Source organism: Cornus florida, unplaced genomic scaffold (assembly GCF_030987335.1).
Source record: "Cornus florida cultivar Cherokee Brave unplaced genomic scaffold, ASM3098733v1 CherokeeBrave_3.0.0_Hap2_Chr05, whole genome shotgun sequence".
Taxonomy (NCBI): Eukaryota; Viridiplantae; Streptophyta; class Magnoliopsida; order Cornales; family Cornaceae; genus Cornus; species Cornus florida.
The window spans coordinates 17,687,008-17,705,481 of record NW_026775575.1 but is presented as its reverse complement, the minus strand read 5'-3'; positions in this window follow the sequence as shown (position 1 = coordinate 17,705,481).

Sequence of the window (18,474 nt, the reverse complement as noted above, 5' to 3'; positions counted from 1 at the left end):
TCTTCCTTTGGCCTTGGGACTTCATGTGAAGTTACCAAAGGGTGTTTTAGGATGTTTTAGATCTAATTTGACTTGTTGAAAGTTAAATTCCTTCCTTTTAGGGTAAAATGACCATTTTACCCCTTGCTCTTCTCTTGTAGGGTTTTGATGCCCTTCTCATCGTTTTGTTTCTGTTGAGTCTTGAAACTCCTTGAGAGTTCATTCTTGTGCCCTAGCGATGACATACATCTCTAAGGACTTGCCTTTGTCTTGCTTCCGCACTTTATTTCATTTGAATTCCGTGGCTTCATAGGGAGTCATCGTGGTACCTAGGGATGATGTACATCTCTTGTCGCCATTTTGCTTCTTTTGCTTCTGCATCTTGGATCCAATTCGGGTCATCATAGGACACACTGGATTGAAAAATCCAGGGTCATCACAGGTGGTATCAGAGTTCCTAGGTTTGAATACCTTGGACGCCGGGTTTTGGGTGCATATCATGTTTATGTTGCCATGCTCTATGTACTTATATGCTTTTTCATAACATGTTTTGGTTTGATAACATGTTTATGTGCTTATGTGCTATATGTGGTATGCTAACTGTATAGCTTGCTTGGATCCATTGTAAAGAGTATGACATATGATGTATGCTAGATTAGATTTGTATATGCATAACTGTGTTGCATATTTGGCATGACACGGGATTGGTTATTGAGGCAAGATTTGAGGTTGATGGTGATTGTAGTCACAGTTTCATGGTAGTGTAGGTTGTTGTCGACTTAGCATTGGTTTTGAGGTAGGTGTTGAGACACCTTTTGTTTAGGCTCTCATGAGGTGAGTCATTTGGCGTTGCCATAGTGATGGAGTTGTTGGTTTTGGGCCATGATGAGGTTATGGACCTCTTAGGATCCTTTGTTGTTCGGGGTGGTTCCTCTGAGATTGCAATTTTCATAGGCGGGTACGTTTGTGGGCAGGTGCATGGCACTGTCATGCTACCGTACTAGCTAGCTACAAGTGCAGTTCGAATGGAATCGATGTTGGTTTTGTTTTGATAGGCGTTGTCCTTTTGGGTTGGCGATGGTGTGAGTTTTGTTTTGTGCATCTAGTGTTGAGACGGTGATTGATGGTCGTTTTGGGGACGATTTTGGAGATCGATTTGATTGTTCGATTGTATGGCTAAAGTAGCCATTTTATTTGGGTTCTCCTTGCGTGATGACGATTTTGGGATCGAGTCAATTGATTGATGTTTTGGGTTAGTGAGAGCATTGCACTGTTAGTGTCACTTGTAGTGATTCGGAGTTGGATTGTTGGAGTCTTACCATTGAGGTAAAGGCTCACGTTTATTTTGAGATAGGTTGTTGTCGCATTGGTTTTTGGAGATAGTTATGGCTAGGAATTGTCCTTCTTTTTACCTAGACACTCTAGGACACGATGTCCATAAGGTTCATTGTTGCATCATTTTAATCTTCTGCAGTTTCATTTTCTACCATGTTAGTAGTTTGATTTATATTATTGTGATGCATGAGTAGGTGGAAGTATGTCCACATTTGCTTTCTTGTTGTATGGCTATATCATGCCTTCTTTATATGCTTAGAGATGCTATGTTGTTACTGTACATTAGTGACATGATTATGTGGTTACGTGGAGACGTGCTGCATATACCCTTGATTTTATCTATGTGAGTAGATTTACTCGTTTGGTAGTTACATTCTTTATTATATGCATGACTTCCATACTTGGTTTCCCTTTTATTTCCTTCAGTTGCACGTTGTTTGTGTGCCAGTTTATGTAATGGATACATTGTGAGATTCCTTGTGGAGGAGTTTTCACATTTGTTTTGTCTTGAGCTGTCTACTTCCCTAAGGTGGGAAGAATACTCCATTTTTGTATTCGATGTGTTGCCACTTATGGGAGAATAGGGTTTCTCCTCTTTCTCTTGGTTCGTGTTTGGGACTTTACAAGGAGTGACTCTCTTTTCTTCGTCGCCTTGTGCATGGTTTTGGGTTTGGTTTGTCTGTGAGGATCACCATTGTTGTTTTGAGTCCTTGGTGAGGATTGGATGGATTTTGGTCGACTTACTTCCATGTAGGGGGTGAAGTCTTTGACCTTGTTGTCTTTCGTTTCAGAGACGGAGGAGTGGTGTTGTCCTTCTTAGGACTGGTGGTTCCCTTTCTTTCGTATCTTCCCTTAGGGAGTTTTGCTGTGGTTGTTGATAGGTTGTGGTACTCAGAGTGAGTGGATCGATGTGAGATCATTTCGCGGGGACTTGTGTCCATTTCATTGAGGATTTATTTGATTCGTGAGGTGAGCTCGATGCTCTTTTGAGAATGTCTTTTGAAGACTTGTTTCCGTTTTGGAAACCTAGATGTGGTTGACTCTTAGAAGGAATTTTGGGGGATCGCTGTTGGGTATAGCTTGTTTGTGGAGTTTCTCATCCTAGTTTTGACTAGGTGTGGTCTTGAGGAGTTGTAGTTCTAGTGGTTGTTTATGGATCGATCGAAATTGAGGAATTTTGATTTAGCTTGGTGTTGTCAAGCATGGTTTTGAGAGACTCATTTTGTGACCCTAGTTGTCAAGATTTTGATATGTGTGCCAGTTGATGGACTTATATTTTAAGGATTTAGTTATCTGTGATAGGGATTTTGATCCGATGTTTGATTACGGTGAGTAGTCTTATAGTCGATTTGTTCTAGGATGATATCTGGGATTTTGGAGATGCTGTTTTGCTTGTCAGGCTTTGGATTCATGATTGATGTTGTTGATAGTAGTGCCTTGAGACATTAGAGATGTTGGTTTGGTTGTATTGAGGATTTAAGGCCTGAAGCATAATGGTGCCTATGACATTGTTGTCAGAGTTTTGGGATTGGCCAAGATGGTCCGGCCGGACATCCTTGGACCATATCTCAACTCTCACGAAATGTTGGTCTTCGTAGTGCTTTTGGTAATGATTATTTATGACATTGATGTCATTTGTATTGAGAGATTTCATGGGTAGACCTAGTGGGGGGGGGGGGGGGGGAGAGGGGGCAGGTTACGAACTAGTGCCTTATATCATGCTACCATACAAAGTTGTGTATTGTGGGTGAGTGCTAGTTGCAGTTGATGCTACCTTACTGACGAGTAGGTGTGGGCGGGCACTAGACACTGTCATCGCTACCACACATTTGAGTATATCGTGGGCGGGTTCTGGTCGTTATTCGTACTGCCACGTTGTCTTTATTTAGTACCTTGATTTGATATGTGATTATCTTAGAGTTCTTTTGATGGTTACTTTCGGATCCGTATGATGGTTCATTAGGAGGGATACTTATAGTTGTTGTCTTCAGTTCCCTTGTTTGACCTTGGGTTCTGTGTGTGAGTTCGACTTGTGGTGTGGCCATATGGTCACTTCCTTTTGAGGGGTTGTCCAGTCATTAGCACGTGGGTGCGAATGACATGGGGTTGTACGTTGTCTTTCAGTTTTGGGATTACTTTTGTAGCATGTTGTGTGGGATACTCGGAGATGTACTCTGTAGTTGCCCTGGTTTTGCCTTTTGTTTTGTTGGGGCTGGATTTCGGGGATGAAATCCCTTTAAGGTGGGAAGGTTGTAATGACCCGGTCATTTTTCTTCCTTTTCTTTTTCTCGGATTTTTACGGACATTTTTTTTTCCGTTGATCTTTTCATTTCTGAGTTCGGTTTTTCGTCACTTAATGTCATCTTGAGTGCTCTAGAATGATTTCTGAGGCTCTTTTCCTTGGATTGACAACTTCCTTTAGGGATTTTGTCATTTCCACTTTTTATTTTTTTCGAACACTATTCACTTTTGTCTTTTTCTCATTTATCATTTTTCCTTGCACAACCTCAATTTTCTGCTAAAAACACTGTTCCTGCAATTTTTGAGGTTCCAAACCACCCCTCTGGCTCATTTGGTGGGCCCCCACAGTGTTCTGGTGGGCGCTCGCGAGAATCTGCCGTGTTTGGCGGGCCCCCGCGGGCCTTTGGCGGGCGCCCGCGAACATTGTTCCTACTCCAGACACTTTTTTTCAACGGGCCATATCTCACTCGTTTTAACCCTGAATTGGTCCGTTCTAGAGTCTAAATTGACCACGTCGAAATGAGCTTTCTGATGGTATTAATTTGAGCTTCAGATTCCTCTTGTGGCTCAAGATATTCAAGTTTTATTAAGGTAGTGTCAGAATGTGGTTCGAACCGGGATAGGGTTTCCCTTCCTTCGACTTCAGGACTTGATATCTTTTCCGCCCGGACTCCGAATCAGGTGATTATTGAGTCTAACTTCATTAATTTTTTGTTTTCTTTCCAATGGTACCAATTTTGGTTTTAGAATTTTCTCATAGCTCAAGATATCCTTGTTTTAGTGAGAGGGTGTCGGATTTGGTTTGAACCAAGATAGGGTTCATCTGGGATTTCTCTTCCTTTGGCCTTGGGACTTCATGTGAAGTTACCAAAGGGTGTTTTAGGATGTTTTAGATATAATTTGACTTATTGAAAGTTAAATTCCTTCCTCTTAGGGTAAAATGACCATTTTACCCCTGGCTCTTCTCTTGTAGGGTTTTGATGCCCTTCTCATCATTTTGTTTTTGTTGAGTCTCGAAACTCCTTGAGAGTCCATTCTTGTGCCCTAGGGATGACATATATCTCTAAGGACTTGCCTTTGTCTTGCTTCTGCACTTTATTCATTTGAATTATGTGGCTTCATAGGGAGTCATCGTGGTGCCTAGGGATGGCGTGCATCTCTTGAGGCCATTTTGCTTCTTTTGCTTCCGCATCTTAAATCCAATTTGGGTCATCATAGGACACACTAGGTTAAAAAATCCAGGGTCGGCACATCAGGGCTCAGCGGGCCTAGTGTGATACTAGGGCTTGGGGTGCTTCAAGTTTGGTCCCTCGAGGCTCAGTGGGCCTGGTGTAGTGCTAGGGCTTGGGGTGCTCGAGTGTTGCTCCTAAAGTCTTGGTGGGCCTAGTGTGATACTAGGGCTTGGTAGACCAGGTGTTGTACCCGGGCTTGGAGTGGTCGAGGGTTGATCCCTCGAAACTTGGTGGGCCTGGTGTGATACTAGGGCTTGGAGTGCTCAAGGGTTGGTCTCCCAAGGCTTGGTAGTCCTGATGTGATACCAAGGCTTGGGGTTTTATTAACTTGTCAACATGCCATGTCACTTTTCAACTTGCCACGGGGCCTTAGTTGGGGTTGTATTAACTTGTCAACGTGTCACGTCAGCATTTAATAAGTGACACCTACACCCACCAATTGTCTTTTTCTTTTATCAAGAATTAGACATTTATCTTTGTCAAATACCAATTTATATCCTCTTTGAATCAATTGACCAACACTTAATAAATTCTGAGTAAGACTAGGAATATAAGTGGTATCATTCATAAGTTTTGAATTACCTCCTTTTGTTTGAAACGAAATAACACCTCTGCCTTCCATTTTATAAAGCTTTCTGTCTTTGAGCTTACAATGCACTTTTTGTTCTCGGTCATGTGATTGCTACATCCACTGTCTAAATACCTAATATATTTGGAGTCTTGATGAGAATATAGGCATGTGAAAAACAATTGATCTGATATATTATTTTTCTCAAAAAAATATGCTTGATCCCTTTCCTTATACCAACAATCCTTGTCTATTGAGAATTTGATTTTTGATTACCTCGTCTCATTTGTCCTCTTCCTTGCCCACGGCCTCAATAGAAATTCTTGGATCCTCTTCCACCTCGATTTGAACTTGAGCCACTTCCATATCGATTTGAACTCGAGCCTTTTTCAAATTGTGATTTTTGTGATGCACCCCCTCTGAAAATTTTCTTTTCAGCCTCTGTGTCCTTTCTAAACTTCACCTTTGATTGAAAAGCTTGTTCTAATGATTGTTATGAGAACCTGCTCATTCTTTTCTCATGTGCTTCAAGTGAACCCATTAGTTCTTGTATTGTAAGTATTGCTAGATTTTTGGATTCTTCTATTGCAACAACAATATGATAAAATTTAGGAGGCAAACTTCTCAAAACTTTTTCAACTATTCTTTTATTCTCAATAGTATCTCCAACACTTCTAGTTTGATTAACAATTTCAGTAACTCTAGAAAAGAAGGCTTGGAATGATTCATTTTCCTTCCTAAGCAAATTATAAAATTCTCTTCATAAGAACCGAAGTTTAATGGAGATTACCTTTTCAGATCCTTGAAACTCTACTTTGAGAATTTCCTATGCTTGATTTTGAAGAAGATAAAATTATAGGAAAAATTATTTTGCTTACCCCTTGTTGAATAAAGAGTAATGCCTTAACATCTTTTTTCCTATTTTCCCTGTATTCCTTCTGCTTTGCATTTGTTAATCTCCAAGCACTGCTCCAGATTCAAGTTCTTCAAAGCCTTGCTCCACTAGATCCCAAAGATCTTGAGAGATGAAGAGAATTTTCATCTGTATGCTCCAGAAATCGTAGTTTTCTCCATCAAAAACAGGTATAAGGTTTTGGACGTAATTAAAGTTAGAGACATTTGAAGTGGATGCTGCCATGATATTCAAGAGATCCCACAGGATATCTTTTTGCAGATGAGAGGGCTTTTTTTTTTTTTTTTTTTTTTGCCCAATATCAGTTAGAAGTTAGGCTTTGATACCAAAATTTCTTGGGGGAAGAATGTTTTTTTTCGTTGGTTATACATTAACAAAGAGTACACATATATAGAAAATACCTCCTAGGCTCGCAATACAATATTAAGTGCTCAACACCTTTCAATAGACTTCTCTACAACATTTTGAATTTTTAATTACAAATTAATATATTTAACATCTCTTTAAATATGTCATTAGCCTTTCCTCGTTCATAGGAGAGGCGAACGATTCCAATTCCGTAATAGACATTTGTGGGTGTTGTGTGTGACTATTTATCTAACTAAAAGAAAAAATAATAATAATTGATGGATATATAATTTAATTACCCGTGGATAGGGGAAGATTGTTAAATTAACGCACCATATCATAAGATTGAGATAGGATCTACAGATTACGATAAGGATTAAGCCTACGGATTACGATAAGGATTAAGATGACGGTAAGTCTACGGAATATTCGACTAGAAAAGAATTACAAGTGACATGGAGACTCAAATGGCATGGATAAACTTAAGGAGATAGAGATAACAACTATTACCCTCTCCAATGACTCTTAAATCCATAATGGATAAGGAAAGTAAATTTGTTTCATGATAAAAGACTACTACCATGAATGCTTCTATAAAAGAAGTCATCAGTCAATATAAAAAGGTACACTATAAATCCTACATTTAATCTTTTATTGGATTTTCAATCGTCAGGTACTAACTTGACCGTTGGAGTGCACCTGACCGGTACAACGCCGGTTGTCACTTCTTTCTTGTCTTGCAGGAAACACCCCCTGCTTCGGACCGTACAGATTTCTGCATCAACAGTTGGCGCCGTCTGTGGGAAACGATTTTAGTTCTCTAAACAAAGCATAGTTCGATTGCGATCTGGTCTGGCTGCTGGCGAGGACAAAGCGTTGTAGACTTCTGATCAAGGGGACTCGACGAGGCAACCCCCCGTCATCCCAAACGATCAGGAACGCGTCACTAGAACAACATGTTTAAACCTTAAATGAGGGAATGAACCAATTAGTCCAGCAAAATGCGATGATTCCGTAACGCTTAGCCGCCCCCAATGAGGTGGAGAATAGTGAAGTACCACAATGATTCCCATAGGATTGACAACAACGTTGAGCTTAGTCAAATAGGGGGTCAACAGAGAAACCATTACCATCAGTCTCCTGAACGGAATACCACCAGGCTCCGTGGAGATACCTCTAGTTGTGTTGGCAACAAGACTGAGGATGTCACTCATTTCGATCTATAGATGCAAGATCTGAGAGCTAGGGTTGAAGACGTCATGCAAGCGATGAAATAAAAGGGTCAGCCCGTAGTGAACGATCTAGTACAGAAGACCAACCTAGCATTTAGCCTAGCTGTTATGAGTTGTCCTCTACCTAGCAAATTCAAGATGCTAACTCTTGAAAGCTTCGATGGGACGCAGGACCCTCTCGATCATTTGGAGACCTACAAAGTTCTTATGTATTTGTAAGCCGTACCGGATGAGATTATGTGCAGGGCTTTCCCTACCACACTCAAAGGTTGGGCTCGTCTCTGGTTCAATAAATTAAAAATAAGCTCCATTGAAAACTTTAATGAGTTGAGCAAACAATTCATAGGACACTTCATCACTGGGCAGAGGCATAGAAGACCAGCAACACACTTATTGAATGTGAAGCAGCAGAAGGGAGAGCCTCTTCATGATTACATAAGTCGTTTTAACACTAAAATGCTGCAGCTAGAAAAGGTGGACGACAAGGTTGACCTCACAGCTTTTATGAGAGGACTACAGACCTCTGAGTTCTTATTCTCCTTGTCAAAGGAAGCCTCTACGAGCATGGTAGGGTTGATGGTTAGAGCGCGGAAGCACATAAAGGCTGAGGATGCTATGAATGCATGAAAAAAATAAAAATGGTGAAGATAAGAGATTGGATAAAAAGAGGCCAACACCTAGCACTAGGGAAGAAAAGGAATAGAAGAACAAGAAATTCTCAAGCAGCCAGGCTGACAGATCGTCTCGTCATCCGGTGAGCCCAGGCAGGTATAATAACTACCCCCCTCTAAACATATTTGTAAAACAGGTTTTTCCTACAGATTCAAGATGACTCATCATTGAAATGGCCACCAAAGTTAAAAGTTGATCCAACAAAGAGGTCTCGAGATAAATGTTGTAGGTTCCACCGGAACCATAGACATAACATAGAAGATTGTTTCGACCTCAAAAACTAGATCAATAACCTTGTTCGCAAAGGTCATTTACACAGATTCACGACTGGGAATGGAAGAAGAAGCTCTAACCTAGCCCAAGAGGGATGAGAGGCTGACTACACCTTATTAAAGGTTTCCTTATTAAAGGGACGAGAGGCCGACTACACCTTATTAAAGGTTTCCTTATTAAAAGGATCAGGGACCAACAACACATTCTTCCTTCATTAAAGGGACAAGAACACGACTACTCCCTCTACATAGAAGGGTGAGATAATTCAAGTTTCCTTCATTTACTAGAGGGACGAGACAACTACCTCCCATATTAAATGGGTCACTCTCATTAAGACTACACCTCTTTCCCCCGTAAAGGAACGAAAGGTCAACTTCATCTTCTTTCCTCAGTAAAGAGACGAGGGGTTACCTACTCCCCTATTAAAGGGTGAGCTGGGTGAAGCTCATAGTAATCTACTTCCCTTGTTAACGGGTGAGCTGGGTGAAGCTCATAGTAATCTACTTCCCTTGTTAAAGGGTCTACTTCCTTTATTAAAGGGTGAGCTGGGTGAAACTCATAGTAATTTACTTCCCTTGTTAAAGGGTGAGCTGGGTGAAGCTCATAGTAATCTACTTCCCTTATTAGAAGGTGAGCTGGGTGAAGCTCATAGTATTCTATTTCCCTTGTTAAAGGGTGAGCTGAGTGAAACTCGTATTAATCTTCTTCTCTTATTAAAAGAAACGAGCTGAGTGAAACTCGTATTAATCTACTTCCCTTATTAAAGGGACGAGCCGACTAAAGATGTCAATAAAATCAAGCATAAAATAATATCACTACGACTGGTACTACTTGGTTTTCTGGAAGATGGAAATAATTTGAATGAATTTACTACGACAAATATGTCAAAGATATCTACGGTCCTAAAAGAAAAATAAAAAATAAAAAATAAAAATTGAGTCAGGCTCTACCCCCAACTGAGTCAGGCTAAATTTGAGTCAGGCTAAATTTGAGTCAGGCTCTACCCCCGACTGTGTCAGGCTAAATTTGAGTCAGGCTCTACCCCTGACTGTGTCGAGCTAAATTTGAGTCAGGCTCTACCCTCGACTGTGTCAGACTAAATTTGAGTCAGGCTCTACCCCCGACTCTGTCAGGCTAAATTTGATTCAGGCTCTACCCCCGACTGTGTCAGGCTAAATTTGAGTCAGGCTCTACCCCCGACTATGTTAGGCTAAATTTGAGTCAGGCTCGACCTCTGACTGTGTTCGCGAAGTGGCAATATGAGTCAAGTTAATGGGCAAGGCTCTACTATTTAATAATCAAACCAACTTATTGTAGAAATACGGGGTGAACGACTCTACAATTCTATATAACTATTATTATGTAATATTTGGGAATTAACGTTCCGGTGGTTTGACAAGCAATCCTCTGAAACGGGGGGCAACTGATGGATATATAGTTTAATTACCCGCGGATAGGGAAAGACTGTTAAATTAACGCATCATTTCATAAGATTGAGATAGGGTCTACAGATTACGATAAGGATTAAGACGACGATAAATCTACGGAATATTCGACTAGAAAAGAATTTCAAGTAACATAGAGACTCAAATGGCATGGATAAACTTAAGGAGATAGAGATAACAACTATTACCCTCTCCAATGATTTTTAAATCCGTAATGGATAAGGAAAGTAAATTTGTTTCATGATAGATTACTACAATGAATGCTTCTATAAAAGAAGTCATCAGTCAACATAAAAAGATAAACCATAAATCCTATATTTAATCCTTTATTGGATATTCAATCGTCAAGTACTAATTTGACCGTTGGAGTGCACCCGGCCGGCACCACGCCGGTTATCACTTCTTTTTTGTCTTGCAGAAAACACCCTCGACTCCGGACCGTACAGATTTCTCCATCAACAATAATAATAATAAATAAAAATTGTAGGATGACATAAACGAAAACAAGATTTGACATTACCTTTCAAAAAAAAAAAAAATTAAAAAAAAAAAAAAATTGATATCAGGTCATCTAGAAAAATTACACTTACATTAAGTCTCAATTCCTAAATAGCGAAGTAGTGTATTTTAGTAGTGTATTTGAACAGTTTATTTTCTTACGAAATTCATTGTGTGGTATTTTTATCTATCCGTGTATTCTAATTTATTGTTATTGGGGACTGTTCTCTTATGGTAGTTGCATGGAAGGAGTAGCTGAATTTGGAAAAAAAGTTAAAACTTAAATAAATGTTAAAATAATAATTTTTTAAATTTCATAGGAGAATTTCAAATTGTTTAACGTGTAAGGAAGAGACGATGATGCATGTCATACCCCAAAAATAAAAAATTTGATATCATATAATTGAGTAGTAAGCAGCTTTTTGGTTACAAGAAACAAAATTAATATACCTGGAAAATTTTAGAATATACATATACTTGGTGCAACATTTACCATTCATTACTTTAGCAAAAATTTTAAAAAGAATTGAACAAAAAATAAAAAAATCACAACATTCATCACCATTTTTGTTTGGATTTAGTCGTTGGATTGCTGACCAAGTGATGATTAATTGCATTATAAATGTAAAAAAAAAACATTTATATAGAGTCCCCTGCATTATAAATTGTCACTTAAACAATTAAATAAATAAATAATACCCATATCTTTATCTTTCACAAGTTTCATGTGGAGCAATTTCTTTGTTGAAGGAATTCTTGGTCACCCTTCTTAATTAATCAATTAAATCTCTACTTGGTACAAAATAGCCCACTATAACTAGTAGTTCCTTTATTTAGCATTTTTATGATTCCACTCAAAAATGGTAGTTCCTCTGTTTAGCATCTTTTACGATTTTGTGTGTACAGTGAGTGAGAGAGAGAAAATTAGGTAAGGCTCTTGATAAGTTGAAGGAATTGCTTAGGGCCCGCTTGGGAAGTGTAGTGTGATGTAGTGTACTGCTCTAGCCTACAACAGAACAAGTGTTTTGTAGTGTGATTTTTTGAAATGAGAACAAAACATGTTTGGCGTTCCAAATTTGCTCTGAGAATTTTGGAACAAAAACTTGGTAGAACATGTTTGGTAATGTATTTCATTCCAAGAAATATAGGAACAAAACATGTTTGGTAGAGTAAAAGTGTAACCAAAATCACTAAAAAAAAAAATCATGAAATATTTTTTTTTTTTAAGTGACAAATTCCAAAACTGTAAGTTACCAAAAAAAAATTGTTGGGTTTCTTTGTTAAAAAATTACCAATAAAAACCTATAAATGTTACCAATAAATTTCATTGCATGAAATTAGTACCGAGTGTTGGGGGGTTTTTTAATTAAAAAATTACCAACAAAAACCTGTAAATAGAAAATTTGCTTCTTCATAGTACCTTTTTACTAAAAATAGAAAAAAAAATTTAATCATATATTATATTATCTAATAATAAGTCACAATTATTTTCTGTCTCCATTTAAATTTAAATTTTTTAAATTTCAGATTATAAAAAATGAGGATTCAAGCTATTTTGATACATACATATATATATATATATATATATATATATAGAAAAACAAATTTTATCATATATTATATTATAAGTCATATATTATATATATATATATATATATATATATAGCAGGTGAAGAAATTGCAAGAGATTTGAGAATTTGGATCAAACAAAAATTCAGTTAGAAAAATGTAAAGGTGGGGTTCGTAGGAATTGGCAGACGAGAGCGCACAAGAGCTCACCAGAGTGACAGATCTACGCGCCGAAGCTTTGGGTTCGCCGGAAAATGCAGAGGTGGGGTTCGCCGAAAAACGCAGAGCTGAGATAGATATCGTTTTCAGCGACGCACAAATCATATTCGTTAATTTTTGGGTTGATCTACCTGTTTACCTAGAGAGAACTGATATAGATGGAGGAATAGAAATAGTCAAATAAGATCAGAGAGCCAAAAGGGTCCTTTTCAATTAGCTGTAAAAAGTTAAGTCTGAGCTTATCTATGTATGAATCAATGGGGTTCTTGAGAGGGAGGGAGGGAGGGAGTGGGGCAAGTTCACAGATCTGCTAGATTTTGTAGTTTGCAGTTGCAGAGAGAGAGAGGGGACAACTTCAAAATTGAGAACGAGAATAGAGATGGAGGTGGGTTTCGAACTTTTGATTCTTGTAGATTTTGTAGCTTGCAGTTGCAGAGAGAGAGAGAGAGGGCAAGTTCATAGTTGAGAACGAGAATAGAGATGGAGGCAAGTTCACAATTAGGGCAATGTTCCACCGATTCTTTAAATATGTGTTCTCAGAATGCTCCAACTTTGGGCTGTTGTTCTCCTTTCTACAGTAAATAGTGGGCCGGCTTTATTTTGGGTACACTTTGGAACATGAATTTTTTGTTCCAGATATTGGCCCATTCTTGCAAATTGTTCTTGCACTGTTGGACACAATACAGCCCATGCCAAACAAGTTGGTGTCCTCAATAGTGTCCATTTGCACTGTAGGGAAAGGCACAGAACAAGATAGAGCATCCCCCAAACAGGCCCTTAGTTTCCATATCTACTGCGTTGTCTTTCTGTATCTATCTGTTATATTTTTCTCTCTACCTCTATGCAAAAATAAGGCACTTGCAAGATTACTGATTAAAATTTAAAATCAGTAGTCATTAGACTTTCCTCTTTCAAGGAGAGGCGAACCATTCGAGTTCTATAATAAACATTTGTGAATGTTTTTTTTTTTTTTTTTTTGAACAGTCAAATTTGTGAATGTTGTGTGTGCTATTTATCTAACCTAAAAAAAAGAATTAATAATAATAATAAATAAATAAATAAGTAGAAAAAAAAAAAAAAAAAAAAAAAAAAAAAAACATTTATATAGAGCCTCCTGCGTTATAAATGTCACTGAACAATTAATTAATTTACTGGGCATGCAAAGAATAAACAGATCGACTTGAAGAGAATAAAATCCTTAACAAGATATTTAAAATGCATGCATGCAGTCAATGATTAGTACTCAAATTGGTATGTGCCCAAAGTTGCTTCTTCTTCTTAGTATTATTTTGTATGCATAGACACCTCGACAGCATTAATTAATGCTGCAATATTCATGATAAAAAACATGATCATGATCATGATCATGATCAGCCTCACCCACCAACAATCCTCAGCATAAAATATATATAATTAATTGTTGAAGGCTTCTTTATATGTTTTTTCGTCTGCTTCAAGTTCTTCGTCAGTTTTTTCTTGTCCCAAGTTGGCTTCCTTTAGCATTGCCTTGACCTCGTGAAGTGTGGTCACGATTTCGTTGGCACTAGGGCTGACCACTTCATAAATTGCTTTATCGTTCTTGAGTGAAGAAAAGCATGTCCCACACTTGATCATTTCTTTGTAGCAATCATTCATCATATCTCTCACGTTCTGGTACCAACTTTCGTTCTCATAGTCCTCCCGAGCTACTCTAAATTTTCTTGAGGTGGCGTTGAATGCATCCTTGCACACATTAAGGCAAGAGGCTTCCTTCTCAGTTATAGCTCCCCCCATGCCGAGACGCTTGTAGCATTCAGTCACACCTTGCGCCCCTTCTCCTTCTCCGTTTTGCAATAAATCCCGGAATCTCTTATGGTTGAGGGGAGTTGCAGCAGCCTCCATTAAGAAGCATGACAAGACGACCAGAAAGGAGGCAGCAACTACTAGGAGTTTGTTGACGAGCTCCATTATTGTACAGGGCTGATCAATCACAAAGAAGAAGTTTTGGGATGGAGATCAAAGGCTAGAGGAGGGGTGTTTAAATAGGGGAAAATATTGCCTGGCTTGTCTCTGATTAATGGCTATGCAAGAAAATAGCCCTTTTTAAATGTAACTTAATTTGCTTTAAAATAGGTTAAAACCATGTGGCTCTTCCTTGGCCATACTATTTCATTGTACAAGTTACAAAAATTCAACTCTAACTATTTTTGTACATATACTATTTCAAAGTTCAAACAATTATTCCTTATAAATCGCTCCTATTTGTTAAGTATAGTATATTTTTTTTCTTTAAATTATTTTTCTTTTTCAAATTCTATTTTGTTTTCAAATCTTCATTTTTTAACTCTTTTGCTTTTTCTAGTTTTTTCTTTCGTCTGACTCGCTCTAGTCCCTTTCCACTCTTCCCATTGCAATTTTTATTCTAAAAAACTAAAAACAAAAAATAAAATTATAATTCCTAGTTTTATAATGATACCACAAACTCTTTCTAAATATTTATATCTATCTTTTATATTTATACTATTGGAGGCTATGTTTGCACTTTCATTTTTTACAATTGCAGTTCATTTGTATTTTTCTTTTTAAAACAAATGATAAAAAACTCCATAAACTCATTAATGCATCATTCTTTATTTTATAATACCATAACTACTTTCTAAATTAATAAACATTAACTTTAACATTGGGTGAAAAAAATTCCTTGAAAGGTGTGTGTGAGTACCAATTAGGGGGAAAAAAAAAAAATTCAACATATTTTGTGAGTTGCGCTATGCGGAAAAGGATGTGGAAGTTCGTATTAAAAATAACCTAGAGGGGGGTGAATATGTTTTACTTGCTCCTTTGTCCAATTTTTACTCATTTTAATTTTATCGAAATAAAACTAAAATCAAAACCCACAAAGCAAAAATAAAGTACAAGTAAAGTAAATAAAGTTTGAGAGATGACACTAAGATTTTTAGTGTGGAAACCCCGATTAGCATAAGAGACCAATCGTTGTTGGAAAAACCTCGTGCATTACGCATTCCAGAGTAAAACAATCCATTATGTTTGAAGCAAACTAAACTGAACTTTAACTCAATCTCACACCTTATCGTTCTACCAAAAACCAATTGCTGACAGTCCCTTACTTTGCGACTCCTCCGTTCAATAGCTCTCGACCTCAGGCTTACCCTTGATCTCAGTAGAAGGATTGCTGGTAGATCAAACAACACTCCATGAATGCTTTGCCTTCAAAGTGTGATCGCATTGCCCATTTTCTTCAATTCTAAATTTGATGAAGAACATATAATTAAAATCCTACTTCTCAGAATCTCATAATCTTCAATTGTGTTGCAATTATGATCAAATAGAGAACACCACTCCTAAATCACTCATGTGTATATGTGTGTGCTCTTACAAATAAAATTAGAAAGATCATATTTCATTTTCTGAAAAAAATCTCTCAAAGACTTAAAAAAAATTCAGAATTTTTGTTCCAAAAAGCTATAAAACCCTAAGTGAAAAAACATGTTTTATAGACTTTTGAAAACCTAATTGTACTTAGAAAACAAGTCATTTTCGTGCATAACTATTATGGTAAAAGTCTAACCAAAATAAGAAGGTAAAACAGAGTAGGAAACAGAGTTACAAAAAACATCTGCTGCACTTGAACCAGTTCAGCAACGGGTTCAAGTTGCCAGCAGGAAATTTAAGAAAACCAAATTTAACACTTGAACTGGTTCAGAGGCACTTGAACTAGTTCAAGTTGGTCAGACATGAACAATAAGGTTTACACTTAGAAATTTTTTAAACCATTTAATGTGTAATGAAGAGACGATGATGCATATCATACCCCAAAATTAAAAAATTTGATATCAAACAATTGAGTAGTAAGCAGCTTTTTGGTTATAAGAAACAAAATTAATATACTTGGAAAATTTTATAATATACATATACTTGGTACAACATTTGCCATTCATTACATTAGCAGAAATTTTAAAAAGAAGTGATCGAACAAAAAATAAAAAATCACAACATTCATCACCATTTTTTTTAGATTTAGTTGTTGGATAGCTGACCAAGTGATGATTAATTGCATTATAAATGTAAGAAAAACATTTATATAGAGTCTCCTACTGAATAGTCTATCCAAAATAGGAAAATATCTGCTGAACTTGAACCGGTAGAAGTCTATCCAAAATAGGAAGGTAAAAACAGAGTAGGAAACAAAGTTACCAAAAACATCTGCTGAACTTAAATCGGTTCAGCAACTTGTTCAAGTTGGCCAGTAGGAAATTTAAGAAAACCAAATTTAGCACTTGAACTGGTTCAGGTTCAGGGGTACATGAACCAGTTCAAGTTAGCCAGATTTGAACAGTGAGGTTTACATTTAGAAAAAATTTAGCAACACTCAATTTTTGTCACGCCCCGAATTTTCTAAATAAAATTCCTCAATTTATTCAAATCCAAATACATCAATATTCACCCAGGATCTCAAAAGAAATACACTTTATTGATACATAATCAATTTCCACAAATAAATACAACAAAATCTCTAAATAATTAAATTAAATCCACAACACCATTTCTTCCATCTAAGCCCGCAACTATGAATCCACGTTCATCCTTAGTACTTGAAACTGGAAGGGGGTGAGACGGGGGAAGTCCTAGTAGGAAAAACCATAACAAGGATTTCAAAGAGTTTCATGAAAAATTAGCTTCATAAAAATATACATATGTTTTTAAACAAAATATATATATACAATTTTAACAAAATAACAGTTAATAAAATATTTGTAACAAAATCATTCAAGCCATTCAAGGTATGAAGAACCCCACACTGTAAAATAAATAATCACTGAATCATCAATTTCTCCAAGTTACATACATCCCTAGAGACCTTGTTTTTATTTTCGCTTTCGCATTCCGGATCCGTTTCGAGTCATCTTACGGGTCATCACAGGACGCACTGGCTTGAAAAATCAGGGTCGTCACAATTTCTGAAAACATAAAAGTCATGCAAGGTCCTCGCCACCTTACCTACCTTCCTAAAGTGTTTTTCTCATCATCGCGGAGTGTATCGAAATCCGAACATGGTCACTTCTTCAATTCCGCTTCCGATCTTGAGCCTTGATAAATCGAAACTAAATTTACAATTCGACCAGACTTGTTTTGACAACGAAATTTACCAATTACAAATTTACATCTCGCAATCTCTCCCTTTGACAATTTCGTGACAAAAACCCTAAGACAACATATAATATACCCAAACAAAAAAAGTAAATTACATTAAATGTCCAAAAACAGAAACAAAAAGCGGAACTCTTCTTGAACCATATGAACCTTCATCACATGTACTTTTCTCTCCCTGTAATCTGCGCATCAGCTCAGCAAAACTACCTGTGAAGCTTAATCAAGAAAGATAAACAATATATATCAATATTTAAGTCTCCCCCTCAATTCTAGAAATTCTCCTCCTCAAATATGCACACTTCTCCCCCTTTTGGTTACAAATTGACAAATAAAGCTTAACAAGAAAGTAAAAGAAATAATAAGGGAAAATTAACATGAAGAGAGACAAAAATATTAGTCATGTAAGAAATATAACAATAAACATAAAAACAAGATGATATATGGTAGCAATGGAACAAAAGAGAAATTTCAAAGATAACACATGTTATATACACAAAATAAATAGAACAAACATGCTCAAAACCACACATGATATATCCTCCTTAAACATAAAGTACATCTTCTTTCCCTTTTTGTAAGAAATTGTCAAATCATGCATCAAAGGAAGAAAAGAACAAATTAAGAGAGAATATCAATATTCAGTCAATAATTGAGCTAAAAGTTCACACAAGATGAACATATATGAATAATTTGAAAGATAATCATGAAAATAAAATCATGCATCATCCACAAAAATATCTAAGATATATCCATCATCATCATCAAAAGATGTATCCCAAAAGACAACCAAATATAGACA